The sequence below is a fragment of the Neovison vison genome, chromosome 7 (genome assembly GCF_020171115.1).
Source record: "Neovison vison isolate M4711 chromosome 7, ASM_NN_V1, whole genome shotgun sequence".
NCBI lineage: Eukaryota > Metazoa > Chordata > Mammalia > Carnivora > Mustelidae > Neogale > Neogale vison.
The window spans coordinates 148,073,284-148,088,058 of record NC_058097.1 but is presented as its reverse complement, the minus strand read 5'-3'; the positions used below and the strand labels follow the sequence as shown (position 1 = coordinate 148,088,058).

The following is a 14,775-nucleotide window of genomic DNA, read 5'->3' as shown; positions in this document are numbered from 1 at the left end:
TGGTCACGTCTGGACTGATCACAAGCCACTGCAGAAGTCCTTGATCAGGGAGGGAGGGTGGGCAGGCGGGTGGATGGACAGACGGATGGATGATTTCCTAGCAGGACCCAGAATGGGTCTATTTGAATAGGTATGAATACACAAATGAATGAACAAATCCAATAAATTCAATTGTCGCATCTCTTCGTTCCTGACTGGTAGAAATAGTAAATCAGAAAGGAAACACACACGCACACGCAAGAGGGAAGAAAGGTACTGGATAGCTGGAGGCTGGTCTGTGGGCAGCAGAATGAAGGTCAGGGTGAGAAGAACCAGAAGCCTGCCAAGGCCGACAATCTCATGGAGCAGGTGCAGCAGCCCCGGCCGCTGGGTACAGGGGTCAGCGGGGCTTGGCACTCCCAGCAACGCAGTCTGTGCCCCAGGCCCATCCCTGAGAGGTTAACCATGTCGGCATTGTGCATGGAAAGGAAGTGATCTATCCTTTTCACAAAGGTTTCCAACCCAAACTGTTAAAAGGTTGTTTTTAAAGGGGATAAGGGAGCAGAAGGAAACTTTAGGGACACAAGCTTAGCCGCCTGGAAAAATACTTCTTACGTTTTCCTACCAAGTTACCAACATATTCGTGTGTGGGACAAACATCTTAAAAGTGCCTACTGCGTGCAAGGCAAGCACTGTTAGGTATGTGGGTGGGGGAGGGTAGACTCAGAGCCTCATCAGATAGCATCACGCTGAAGACTGGATAAATGAGGTGTGAGGTCACTTGAAGACAGAAAGGGAAGAGTTGGAGGAAAAAGCCACAGACAGGAAGTCTGGAGGACCAAGCTAAATGACCTCGTGACCTCAGGCAAGTCACCTTCCTTCCCTGAGCCTCCATCTTCTCGTCTATAAAGTGGGGAGATACTAAATACCATGAAAACTATGATGTTGCCCCAGGCGCTGGGCCAGTGGTTACAGACGTGTTATCCTGCCCTGGCCAGCAAGGCCAGCCAGACAGCTGTTGCTATTTGTTGCTGGGAACGATTGTCCCTTTCACAGATAAACAAACTGAGACTCAGCTGCTCACTCACTTGCTTGAGGGCAGAGAGTTGGTGGGAGCTGGAATTTAAGCCCCTGTTTGTCAGATTCCAGAGTTCACCTTCTCCGGCCCTCCCGGAGGAATCCCAGGCTGCCTCTCACTGATTGCTGAGGATTCGGTAACACCATGGATATCAAAGTGCTTTAAAAAACGTAAACTATTAGGTATCCCAAGCCAACAAGAAACAAATCTTGATTTCTCCGTGAAACCAAACACTGAAGTTCACAGGGGCGTTCAGAACAGGCCGCAGCTCAGGACTCCTGGGCTCTTGACCCCTCTGCCTCCTCCATTCCTTGGCCAACTTTTTCCCAGATCTCCCATCCCAGACCAGAAACAGCCTTATTCATGACCACTTGGCTCCCCCATGCTCTAGTGGACCAAGGACCTAGAAGACACAGAGTGGCCCAGGTGCCATGGGGGACGCCAGGGCAGAATTAGGAGTTCTGGGCACCCTCACCACTCCCCACAGAGAGGCTGTGGGGTCCAGGCCAGTCTTCTCATCTCTCTAAGCCTCGGGCTCCCCCCACAACATGAGGGGTTAAAGCAGACTTCACAAGGGAAAGATACTCTCCAAGGAGGGACTCAAGAAATGTGACTGACCTGGAGCTGAGTGAGTTTAGCTGGGTGGGTAGGAGGAGATGCAGGCTCTCAAAATCCCTGGTTTGAAGAGGAGGGTGCTACCCCACCCACCAGGAATCCCCCATCTAAACTTGAACTCCCTAGCTGCCCTTGGGAGCCCTGGTCTGAGAGGGGACTCAGCCTTTACCAGCACCAGCAGGACCCTAACCTGCTGGTTTCCCCAGGTGTCTGGGGCCCAGGTTGGGGGAGAGGTAAGAAAACAGTCTTTAGGCAGAACTGCATACATCTTCACGGGTGAGAGTTGAACCCCAGGCACAGACATCCTCACCATGGCCCAGAGAGGTCGCTAACTGGCTCCAGACCATACAGCAAGACAGGTCAAGTGGGCACCAGGATCCAGGTCTCTAGGCCCAGCTCAGTCCACCTCTGTGGAGCCCTCAGCAAGAGGGAGGAGGTTCCAGTTACAGCACAATGGCTCTGAGTCAAACACAAGAAAGAACTTCCTGAGGTGGCATTAAAAATGGACCGGGGGAGGGAGAGAAGCATGAGGAGGACTGCGGAGTCCCATCTAACGTAAGAGGCCTGAGCTCACCCACTAGGGTCATTTCAGCAGTGAAACAGGCCTGCAAGGTAAGAGCTGCTGCCCTTGTTTCATTGGTGAGTAACCGAGGCTCCAGGAGGTGGAGTGACCAGCCCGGTGTCTTCTAAGTCCTGATCAAAAGAGGCAGAGCTGGGCCTTGCAGCCAGGACAGGCTCAGAAGCCACACACCTCCCTTCTCAGGAAGGCTTCTGAGGATCAAGGCCCTACCACACCCGCTCTGGGCATCTCAGCGCCCCTCCTCAGACGCCCAGGGCAAGTTGTGGCAGAGGCACCCGTTCTGTCAGGGAGGAGGGAGGGTTCAGGGGAGGCTGGATGCAAAGAAGGGCTCTGTGTCCCAGGCCTGTGCAGCCACCCCCAAAATGCCGCACATCAGGGGCCTCACAGGAGTCTTCCATTCTTCTATGTCATGTACCCCAACACATCTTCCTTCTGACCATGCCTCCAGCTCCCTGCTTGACAGGAAGCCCACATTACCCCCAAATGGAGGGTCAGAGAGGCCAATCCACCTGTTCACCATCAAAGACCAATACGAAACTAAGCCAGGATTCAAACCCAGGTTGGCCTAAATCCAGAAGCCTGATTTCCCACCACACCACTCTCTCTTTGGGTGCCTGCTGTGAGCTCTGGTACTGCATGCCCCACTCACTGCCCCCCTAGGGCCATGCATCCTCTCCCCTCCAATACGGCCCAACAGAGGGCCTAGCCTACCTTTAGGACTCATTTCATACACCCACTTTGCCATAAAGCCCTCCTAATTTCTCTCATTCTCTTCTAGCTCCTGTTTTCTCCTCTGCCTCATGCTCATGGCTGCCCAGCCCGCCCGTGACGAACAGAACTGGCCTGTGTCCTGACCACTTGCCTTCACCCCATCCCCTGCCCCCCACCAAGAGATCCTCCATGGGAGGGACAACCTGATTCCTCTTCTGGCACAGATGGACTCGGGGGCACAACTTGGCAACACCCAGTCCAGCTGCTCTGTCACAGATGGGGAAACTGAGGCTTGACAGAATGAGAAGCCATTTCTCACAGGACATGGTTTGCAGCTGAGGACTGGGGGGAGGGGTGGATAGCTGATACATGAGTGTCCACAGTATTGCCAGGCTGCATGACCCTATGAGGGCCTTGTCACTAGAGCAGAGTCTAGACTGAGAGCAGTGACGGTCCCCGTCCTCTCACTGATGGTCCAGCCACAGCGTGAGCTCTGGGCTCCCGCTGTATTATTTGTGATCACGGCAAAGGCTGTCATTTTCTGGGCACTCCCTGCTCGCCAGGCACCGTCCCGAGTACTCACACTTCCTCACTCATCTGTTCTTCACAGTGACCCTGTGTACCCTCTGTTACCCCCATTTCACAGCTGAGAAAACCAAAGCATAAGGGATTAAGGGGCACAATGTGTCACTCTCCAGGCTTTTATGGTGGAGTCAGGATTTCAGGAAAGTCTGGTTTCGGAGCCTGTGTTCTAACCACGACTCCACACTGCCTGACAAGGAGGGACAGAGCCACAGGCTGTTCAGGTGATCAGGCTGGACAAAACTCAGAGCCAGGTCCTCCTGGGACCAGTGGGAGTGGAGCCCAACAGAGCAGCAGGCACGGTAGGCAGAGGCCCAGGCGCCAATCTCAAAGGCAGGCTAAGGCACCACTGGTAAGCCAGGGATGGAGAGATGGGCTCCCCCCAGAGCTCTCTCTCTGGGAGGATTGCGGCAGGTGGAACGCTTTAGTTCATCTTTGGTGGGGGGCTGAGATCCCCGTCAGAAGGGGGATGCTCAAGTAACAACACATTATCCTTAAACTGCTTCTTGAGGAGGGTGGGCCCGCGGGACTCCATGGCTTTTGAGTGAGCAAGTGAGGAGTACCTTCCATTTGCCACTCCAGGCCCCTCCCCACAATGCCCAGGGCCAAGGAGCCTGATCCCCATGGGTTGGGCTGCACTGGGTTCCGTGCCATCAGCTTCTGGGTAAGTTCACCCATGGGGGAGCCCCAGTGGGAGATTGGAGGAAGGATTAGAGATAGTTGAGGCTTTCCATCCCACCACCATGGGTCTTCGGGGTTGACTCCCTCTACTGCGGGCCACAGCCCCAGTCCCTATCACTGGCCACTTCCTCCCTTGGCCACATCGGCTCACTTTAGCCCTGGGCGGTGACTGCTCCCGGGGGACTGTGAACCCTGAGTGCTGCCCACCACTTTACGGGTCTGCCATGCCCCTACTTCTCCCCTGAGCAGCTCACCCTGGGCTGAGACACCCTCTCTGGCAGGGCCAGAGCAGAGGAGACCAAACACCACCCCTGACAACTCTCTTTCTGCAGCCTTCTCCCTGAACAGCCCTTGAAAGTTGCTTGTAAATACACAAGGGGTGAACGAGGGGAGGGGGGCAGCTACGGGGGACTCGTTACTATTACTGAGCACGCAGGCCTCTGCTGTCCCAGCACAGGGAGCAAGCAGGAGGCAGGGGTGGGGCCAGGCCCAGGGAGGGAGGCCTAGGAGGCAGCATTGGGCTCCAAAGGAGGACAATCGAGGACAGTTTCCCAGTGCTCACTCTGCAGGAGGCACCAAGCAATTCATTCACGTCTCACTACAGCCCAAGAAGGACATCCTATTTAGGCATTTTCCAGAAAAGAAAACCGGGGTTTAAAAAGTTGAAACAACGCACCCAAGGTCACGCTATCGGTAACCAACAAAGAGCACAAATGCAAGTTCTTTGGCTTAAAAAACTTATCCTGGTGACTCCCTTGAAATAATTTCATTGAACTGGCTTCCAACAGAGACAGCTGTCTTAAATGGGGTCAATTATTGGTGAGGGCCAGACAGAGGCCTCCAATGTCTCCCCGTGACCCTCCCCTAAATGAAAAAAACAAAAAACAAAAAAACAACCTTCTGACATTCTTCAGTTCTCCCAGGTGGGACAGGGCCCCAAGCGGGTGGCGCAGCTGGGTGTCCAGGTTGGAAAAACAAGCAGACTCAGACAAGGCTTCATTGTTACAGAGGGTCTGACGCTTTGGCCATTAAAACAAACCCCAGCAAAACAAAATGCCTGCCGCCTCATCTTATCTCTTAGAGAAGGGGGAGTAGGCAAGGGCTCCAAGACAGGGTGTGGGTCCCTCCTCACACCTCTAAGAGACCCAGCCTCAGGTGGTTAGGGCAGGAGGAAGAGCACTAGTCGGGGCAGGGGGGACACAGAGGCTCAGAGAAGATGCCAAGCAGGGAGCAGAGGAGGGTTGGAACCCAGACTTATCAGACTGCAAAGTCTTCCCACTCCTCCATTTCTCCAGACAGGGAGCTCCCGGGGAGGGCTGGGCCCCAAAGGAGGACACAGAGTGGAAGCCATGAGCTCCATTTCACGGGGGTGTGTGGGTATCCCTCTGAGGACTCTGAAGAAGAACGCAGGCCCCAGAGGGTGGTGTGTGGTTGTCAAGCCTGGGGAGCAGACATCACCCGGGAAGCTTTAAAAACTCCTCATGCCTCGGTGTTTGGCCCAGGCAGGACTTTTAAAAGTTTCCTAAAGGATTCTGGCGTGCAGCAAAATTTGAGAGTCATGGCCCAGATGCCCACTAGAGCCTCTCCCACCCAACAAGCTCCCCGCCTGCCTCCTAAAGAAGAGAAAGTCTTTATTACTCAGAGCCCATTTCACAGCAAGGGTGAGGTCTTGTCCTCAAGACACCACAGCCAACCAGGACCTCAGGCAGCCCCAGGGACTTCAGGACTTCTCAGGGGCGAACTCCTTTACAATACTTGGGGATCCCAGCTCCTGTCAGCGTCTTTGAGCCTCTTGCATGGGAGGGTGAGACAAATTCTTCACGGTATTTTTTCCTTCAGAAGCGTCTATTTATTTAAAAACTAAACAGCCACCAGAGTGATAATGCTGCAAGACCACCTCTAGGGGTGGGAAACCTGTTTCCCTCTAGGGGAGCAAAACCTGTTTCTTCTTTTCCATGGGAGATTTGTCCCAGGCCTGGGAAGAGCTGAGACTCTCAGGTAGCCCACACATCCTCCGTACCTGCCTTCCTCATGCCCTCAAAGCAGGATGTCACAGGTGGTGAGACAGCGTGTGGTCCTGGGAAGAGGGAAGCCTGTGGGGTTTTCTGCCCAAGTTAGGCTCCCCACCAGCTCCCCTGGCACAGGAGTCTCTCCTCTCTGAAGGAAGTGCATGGCACCGTGGTCCTTCTGTGTGTTAAAGGATATGCTCACACTCAGCTCTAGGGACACCACCTCCAGGAAGCCTTTCCTGATACCCTCCCCACCCAACACTGGACAACCCCAGCCCCTGGCCTTCTTTGCTTCATTCTATCCCATGCTATGCTGTCACTGCTCCTGTGTCCTCCCCTCCCTCCCAGGCCATTCATTCCACAGAGCCCTTTGCCTGGGATTCCTTCCACAGGCTGTTCCTGATCTCTGTCAAACTCCCTGCTGTGTGCTGGGGATAGAGCTAACAATAGCAGGTCTTGAGTGCTTGTTGCGTGCTCGGTAATTTTCTGAGTGCATTATACATATAATTTCTTTACTCCTCACCCCAACCTTATGCACCAGGTGCTATAATTGTCCCCATTTTACAGACGGGGACACTGTGACCCAGAGAGGGTAAATCACTTCCCCAAGTCACATGGTTAATGAGTATGTGCACTCAGGCTGTGGTTTGAGCATGACTATGACCATCCACAAACACAGATGGGACAGGCCCTGCCCCAGGAGCTCACCCTTCACTCTATCTGTGTGCCCACTTGTTTAGTATCTGTGTCTCTCCCCGCTGCGCCCCCCGCCACACACACAACACTGCCCGCAGATGAAAATCCCCAACAATCGAACCACATTTTGGATGTTCATGTGTGCCAGGAAACAGACCAAATGAACACTGCTTCCGTTTAAGGAAGGACTCGCTCTCTGCCCAGCCTCTGCTACTTGTAGGGCCCAGTTTGTAGAACCCAAATGGCTCCTGCCAGCTGGGCCCCTGCTGCTCCTAAGGCCTGAGAAGAACCAGGTCGCTGGCCACCCCGGTGCTGCCACCTGTCCTGAACTTAGCTCCGGGCCCTCTGTGTATGACAGCTGCCTGCCCCCAGGGGAAGGTACACGAACCCCAGCTCTCTGACAGAGTCCTCCCCCCCAGGCAGCAGAGTGTCCTCCTCTGGAAGTCCTCCACCCTCCCTCCTGATATCACTGGCCAGACTCTTCAATCAGCTTCTTTCTGACTCACTCCCTCACAGGGCTACCCAAGGACAGGGGAGGGGACTCAGGTTGACCAAGCACTGGCCCACGTGCCAGACCTGGCCGGGTCCCTCCCTTCTGTCATCTCATTTAGCGCCCCCCCCCCCCGCTTTTATCATTAGCCCCATTTTACAGGTAAGGGACCAGAGGTAATAGGGGTTGAGAAGGCTGCCCAAGGGGCTGCCTCCCCTGACTAGGGGGTCACTACTTTGTGCCAGGAGCTCAGTCAGCAGGGGAGAATTGGAGAGGTGGAGAATCTAGTTCTGACAAGCCAGCAAGGGAAGCAGACATGCACAGCCCCCTTCTGCAGACCACAGTTCATAAGTGAGGGCCGTGGGTCTGCAGAAAATGCAGCTCGGAGTTCCCCTGCTTCAGGGAAGTCATGGAACCTTCTAGGAGGAGGCATCTTTGGGCGTGGCTGGAATCCTCACTGCTCTACTCCCATGACCACCACAACAGGAAGAAGGGCAAGCCTTGGCTTCCAAAATTCTGGTGCCCAGTGAGTACTTGTTACTACCTTAGAGGCTGCGAAGGAAGAAGAAGGAGCTGCCTGGCCAGCTGCCCTGCCTCTGACCCTGCTGTGGCCCCGCCAGCCTGGCATGGCTCCGTCAGCTCCCAATCACAGGGTCTTCTCCGTCCAGCTAATGACTGTGCTGCTGGTAGCCCAGGCCTCCACCCTCCTTCAGGGGAGGCAGCAGCTAACTACAGAGCCTGCTGGCCCAGACAGTGGCCAGGCCAAAAATCACAGCTGCCTGTCACACCACATCCTCTGGCCCTGGTTGCTGTGGTCTCCTCCTCTACCTTCCAGAATCACAGAGGATACTACAGAAGACTGCAGCGCTGGGGGCTCAGAATCCCCCACTCCACAGACATGGGCAAACAGGACCCCAGAGGAGGCCCAACTCACACCCAGTCACACACCTGGGCCTGGACACCTGGCCCTTCCTTATCCTTGAGAATAAGGCTCATTTCCAGGCATTTTACATGTGAGGTATGTTCTCGAGGTACTTGGGGAAAGTTGAGGGGACAGGACGTTTGTTCAGTGCCAAATAGGGGGCTGATTATTCATTCCCTGCTGTCTAGCTGTGTGACCTTGAACAAGACAGGGTACCTCTCAGAACACAGTTTCTGGGTGATAACAGTAGCTACCTCCCAGAGCTGTGAATGAGAGTGTCTATAGAGTGCTTAGCACAGAGGCGCCTGGGTGGCTCAGTGGGTTAAAGCCTCTGCCTTCGGCCCAGGTCATGATTCCAGGGTCCTAGGATTGAGCCCCACATTGGGCTCTCTGCTCAGCAGAAAGCCTGCTTCTCCCTCCACCAGCCCATCCCCCTGCTTGTGCACTTGTGCTCACTCTCTTGCTCTCTGACAAATAAATAAATAAAATCTTTACAAAGTGCTTAGCACAGTGGCTCATGGAAAGTACTCAAGGGCATTAGCTACTGTCAATAGCATCAGTATAGTGCTATGAATACGGAGAGACACCCTACACACTGCAAAATGTGATGCAGGGGTAGGTATTATTTATGACTATTCCCGGGAAGTGTTAAAAATTCAGAGGAGATGTGACCAGAGGCTTAGGTAATCCAGGAATGTTTCTGGGGGAAATCATGACTGGAGCTGGGCCTAGAGAGACAGGGAGGTGAGCAAAGCAGCAGCAAAGGGGCCGTGATAGGCCTCCATGGGACAGGTCCAGGAGCTGGTGATGAGCACTAAGCCAGAGGTCCCTGCAGCGGCTGTGCCAGCCAAGGGCTTAAACGCACAACAAAGGGGCCTTCATCTTACAGACAAGATGAAGACGGGGGCAACATAGTGCTTTCTGAAAGGTGAATTCTGTCTTACATTCAAGGCCCTGGTCACCTGCTCCTCGTCTCCACACCCCTCGCTGAGCCCACGAACCCCTGGATGATGACCCCAGAGTTCTCCCTGCCTCTCTGCTCACTACACCATCTTGTCTGCCCTTCTGCAAGCCCACCCCATGTTTCAAGTTCACAGTGAAGCACCCTTTCACCAAGTACCCATCACGCCATGTACTTTATGGATATGACCCATAACTATGCTTATTTCACAGAGGAGAAAACGGAGGTATGGTGGGGTCGGTGTCCTGTTCACCATCTCACACAGCCAGGTTTCAACCTTGAACTAATGTCAGGACCCCTACTGGCCATAACAAGTTGCCTCTTGTCCTAGCCTAGACACCTTCCTCCTTGATGAAGCCTTCTGGGTTACTCCGGTCCTCAAGGGCCTCTCCCTTCCAGCCACCACCACCCACTTGGCATCAGAGGCCCACAGCTCAATCCTAGCTCTTCTAGCTTGGTTTCTGTTTCTTCCTATGGGTCCACCTTGCCCCCGCCTCCAATAAGAGAAGAGCCAGGGTTGAAGATAGGTCACATTTTTTGAGTCCTGTCCCCCCTCCCCCCATACCCAAGACTTCTTCCACCACTGATAAGAACCACCCACCTGCTCTGGAGGGGTTCAGAAGCTCCACTGAGCACAATTTCCTAGAGCCTGCCTCCCAGCTCCGTAAATTATTCACCACACCTTTGTGCCCTGGAGGCCAGACAATGGGCCACAGACAGAATGAGTACCAGCAGCCCCCAACCCCAGGAGCCAATAGCCCTGGGGTGAGGGGCTCAGAATCTAGAGGCTCCTTGCCGGGTCCCCAAGCAGATTGTAGAGGGCTGCAGAACAGGGGAGCATGACCCATTCAGGAGTCCCAGCTGAGCAAACCCAAGTCTGTGAGCCTGCAACAGAGCCTTCTAATCTAAGGCAAGCCTGAGGATTTCCTGGTCAAAATTCAAGCTTCCTTCCTTTAGGAAGGAAATAGGTATTCGGCCAAGCGCTATACATTTATATCTCATTTCATCCTCAGGACAGCCTTGGAAAGGAGAAATCCTAATTTACAGAGAAGCCAGGGGCTCTGAGGAGTGAAGAGCTCTGCCCAGCGCCACATGGCGAGTGGGAAGAAGCGCGGACTCACGCCCACCCGGTCTGTCTGACTTAGTGCGTCTGTCGGCGCTGTTTAGTCCACCCAATTGGGAGCTAGTCACCCCACTGCCTTTTCCATCTGGGTAGCTTCCAGAGCACCTGGCATGAGTCAACTCTCAGTTCCTGAAGCAAACTCAAAGGTCCTGGGCAAGTGGCTTCATCACTCTGAGCCTCAGTTTCCCACACGTGGTAGCCGTTGGTAACAAGCCCAGTCTTGGCAGAAATGAAAATCTCCTGAGCACTTGACAGTTTGCCAGATGTGATGGCCCCATTATCTGAGCATGTAACAAACAGCCTGCCTTGACCCCATTTTACAGGTGAGGCTTGGAGCCATGGATGCATCCGAGAGGTCCCAGGTGCCTCCCCAACCCCCATTCTGCCTCACTCCAGGTTCCAGGTTCTTCCCACCATGCCATGAAATGAGATCACAGGTGTGAAATTATCTCACCAAAAAGGAGCTTTGTTTAGATGCAGGGATTATTATGAGAATTTGAATCCTCACCGATGGGAGTGGGGGTAATCCTAAGCCCCTCAGTTACCTTCTCTTCTGGTGCCCCCAACCCCTCCAGCCCCTCGACCGAGACTCCAGCCTTCAGCCGATCTCCCCACCTTCCTCCACCTCCCAGGGGCTTTCCAGGGTGGTTCCCCTAGACTCCGGGAAGCTGGGCACAGCAGGGGTTAACTAGTCCCAGCCAAGGCCACAGGGCTTAGACCAAGGCCACATTCCCTCCCCCTCCCGATTCAGAACAAGAACCCACAGAGTTCATGCCAAGCTATCTTTCACAACACCCCTCTTTCGGCACAGCCCCAAGGGGCAACAGAAGGAGCCCTTGCCTGGGAATCCAGACTCATGGGACTGTGCCCCCAGACTGGCAGTCCCAGCCCTGAGACCTTGAGCGAGCCCCTCCCCTCCAGGGCCAGAGGTGTCTGGCAGGTTCCCCTGCCCAGGAGTAGTTGAGGTCAGACCTCCAGTCTGGGCCAAAGGCAATGAGGCTGCTTGCTTGTCTTGGACCCCAGCAACAACCACACAAGACTCTCAAAGCAGCCTCAGAAGTGGCCACCCTGACCTCACATGAGGGCTGGGAAAACCCCAGCCACCCACCCAGAAGATGCTAGCTGGGAGTAGATACCTTGAAGGATGTCTGGGAAGGCTTCCTAACGTGCACTTCTGCCTCAGCCACTAACTTACTCGGCCCCAGGGCAGTTGGGACCCTCCACCCCACCAGCCTCCCATGTCCCATGGACAATGTGAAGGATGGGAGTTGGAGAGTGCTGGGAGACCTCACCTCCCCAGCTCTGATGGGCTCTGACTTGGGGACCTTTAGAGTGAGTTTTCCCAACATGTAAGCAGCATCTCAGGATGCCACCATGTCTTAAGGACCGTAGAGTCTGGCACACAGGGGCAAGGAGCCATGGCTCCCTGGTCTGGGGCCCACAAGGAGGGAAGCTGTGGAACTGGGAAGCCTCCTACCTCTGCCCTCAACTCTGGGTCACCTTTCCCCGGACGTGACTTGGCCTGGGAGTGGGAGGGAAGGAGGTCAGAGGAAGCCACCTCCCGGGCCTCAGGTTCAGCTCTGGATGCCCCAGTGGCCCCACCTTGACCCCTCCCCATCGCCTCCTGCTTGGCAGCTATCCACTTCCTTTCTCTCTCCCTTCCCTGCTTCTTTCCCTCTCCACCCTAACCCTCCTACCCACTCTCATCCCCAGAGTGAAAGAGCAGGGTCACTCAACCCCGCTGAGCCTCAGCTTCCCCATCTGTAAGAGCCGGCAACAATACACAACACCTTTTTATCTCGAGGAATAGTAGTGAGCCGTACAAGAGGGACCGTTTGCGCAAGGGTGGGGCGCGGACTCGCACACAATGGGCGCTCAATAAGTGCCTGTTTTCTCCCTTCCTCCGTCCTCTCCCGCGCCCTCTCCTACCCAGCTGCAGCCCCAGCTAGTGACCGGCACACGCCCGCTGCTGGCCCCGGCGCTGTCCCGCTGGGGTCGAAGGCCGCCCTTACCCGGCATCCGGGGCTCTCTCACCTGCAGCTCTCGGCTCTCGCCGGCGCCGCGCCAGGGGGTAGCCCCGTGCTCCCTTCTTCGGGGCAAGCGCTGAGCCCCTCGTCCGAGGCGGCAGAAAAGGTGGCAGCTTCGGCTCGCAGCACCAGCTCGGTCCGGCTCAGTCCGACTGCCCAGCCCGCCTGGGACTCCTCACGGGGCTCTGGAGCCGGGCCGGGGCTTCCTGGGCGTTCGCACAGTCCCAAGTCCGAAGCACCGGGGCGAAGGCAGCTGAAGGTTCAGGTCTCGGGAGCCCGACGCTGGGGACTTCTGAGCCCCTTTGCACTCAGCCGGGGGGCTGCTGGGCACCTGCCTTAACCCGAGTGTCGGGCGGAGGGCTCCGACACACACTACTGAAAGGCTGGGAACGAGCCCGCAACCGTGGACCCCTATGGTGGGCCAGGAGCGTCCCGCCCAGGTGCGCTTCAATCGGGTCGGGGGCTCAGGGCGTCCCGGCCACAACGCCCGGGATCGCGGCACTGGGAGCGTCCCGGCGCAGAACCTCTGGCTGGGGCAGGCGGGGCAGGGCAAGGCGCAGGCGAGGACGCTCGCAGCCGCCGCGGCCGGAGCCCCGCGGGGAAGTCTTCCCAGGTCCGGACTCGGCTCGCTCTGCAAAATGGGGCGGACTTCGGCGCGGCGGCTGACTCCGAAGCTCCTGGCTCCGGCTCCACTTCCTCCTCTTCCCCCCACCAGCTCGTTCGCCGCTCGCTCAGCCCCGAGCGGCAGCCGCTGCCACCCCCGCTGCTGTCATCCCCGCGGCCCACCCCCACAGGAGCTACAGCCGGAGCCGGAGCCCAGCCCAACCGTGGCAGCGCCGCCCAGCGCCTGAGCGCCAGTCGGCGCTGCCCCATCCGAAAGGGGTGGGGTCAGCGGTGGCCCCGCCCCCACCCGGGCCACGGGCAGGGGGCGGGCACGCCCCAGAACCCCTCCTTCGGCCCCGGCGTAGTCCGGCAGCAGGAGCCAATAGGAGAGTGGGAAAAGAGCGGCGCTCTGCGGAATGTGTACTCTACCCCAGAGAGGGCGGGGCAGACAGGGACGAGGTTGCGGCTGGGGAGAGGACAATGCAGGGGTGGGGGGTTTTTAAAGAGTGGAACAGGGTACTGGGTCACCTGGGGACCCGGATGGTGGCAGAGGCGATGACGGCTGGTTTGTGTGGGATGAGGGCGTGGGGGCTGCCGTGTATTGAGGAGTGGGGAGTCAGGAGGTAAGAACAGGGGTTGGGGTCGGAAAAGAAGCTGGATGGAGGTCAGGTGGGTTATTGGCGGGTAGTGGAGTCTCCCAGAGTTGGGGGAGCTCTCCGGGGTGGTTGGGACAGCGCCCTCACAGTACTCTTCCCTTTTCCTCAGCTTCTAGGGCTCAGGGCGCGGAGGTGAACCTTGGAAGCTGTGAAATACTCAGATTTCAGGAAGCGATGAAAAACAAGTTTTTTAAAATAAAGAGCGGATCTTTTCTTTCTTTTTTTCAAGATTTTATTTATTTATTTGACAGACAGAGATCACAAGTAGGCAGAGAGAGAGGAAGGGAAGCAGACTCACTGCTGAGCAGAGAGCCCAATGGGGGGCTCAATCCCAGGACCCTGAGATCATGACCTGAGCCGAAGGCAGAGGCTTTAACCCATTGAGCCACCCAGGCGCCCCTTTTCTTTCTTTCTTAAGAGCGGATCTTTCGTCAACATTACCCCCTTAAGCGCTCATCCGCGGGAAGGAGAGTCATTGTCAGTTTTAGAAATACAAAGTCAAGAGGATGCCTGGGTGGTTCTTTTGGTTGAACATTTGCCTTTGGGTCGGGTCATGATCCCAGGTCCTGGGATCAAGTCCCACGTCAGGCTTCTCACTCAGTGGGGAGCCTGCTTCTCCTTCTGCCTGCTGCTCCCCCTGCTTCTGCTCTCTCTAGCAAATGAATAAATAAAATCTTTAAAAATACAAAAAAAAGAAATATCAAGTCACTAGTAGTGTGTGAGGATATCACACATACATACACACACTCTCCTTGAGTAGTGACGGAGCTGCCGTCTGCTCCAGCCCTTCTCCTCCCCTCCCTTTCCTTCCCCCACACAATGGGCAGGAGCTGTGTCTGATTATCTCCAAGAGTCCCCAGTCAACTGGGCAGGGCACGGGGCAGGGGTTGGAGATTATTGATGTACAAATGAATGAGTCGTGGATGTGCCTCTGGGGCCATGTGAGAGTCACTAACTGGTCTGGGGAGCCAAGGAATGGAGGCTGCACAGGACAGCTTTTCTGTAAGCCCCGTGTCAACCTTGCACAGTATGGTACCCCATTGCACTGATGAGGACACCAAA

General features: G+C 55.8%; 1 protein-coding gene across 3 annotated transcripts in view; it reads right to left on the bottom strand.

The window, feature by feature from the left end:
• GDPD5 (glycerophosphodiester phosphodiesterase domain containing 5) overlaps nucleotides 1–13,144 on the bottom strand; it is an 82,614-nt gene extending 69,470 nt beyond the window's left edge. For 2 of the 3 annotated variants that reach the window (XM_044258513.1, XM_044258517.1), the window contains exon 1: nucleotides 12,462–13,144. The gene's annotated coding sequence lies outside the window, so the exon portion shown is untranslated. Of the gene's footprint in view, nucleotides 1–12,439 lie in introns of all 3 variants that reach the window. The other variant, XM_044258515.1, reaches the window with a different exon arrangement.
• Between the last annotated feature and the right edge of the window lie 1,631 nt (nucleotides 13,145–14,775).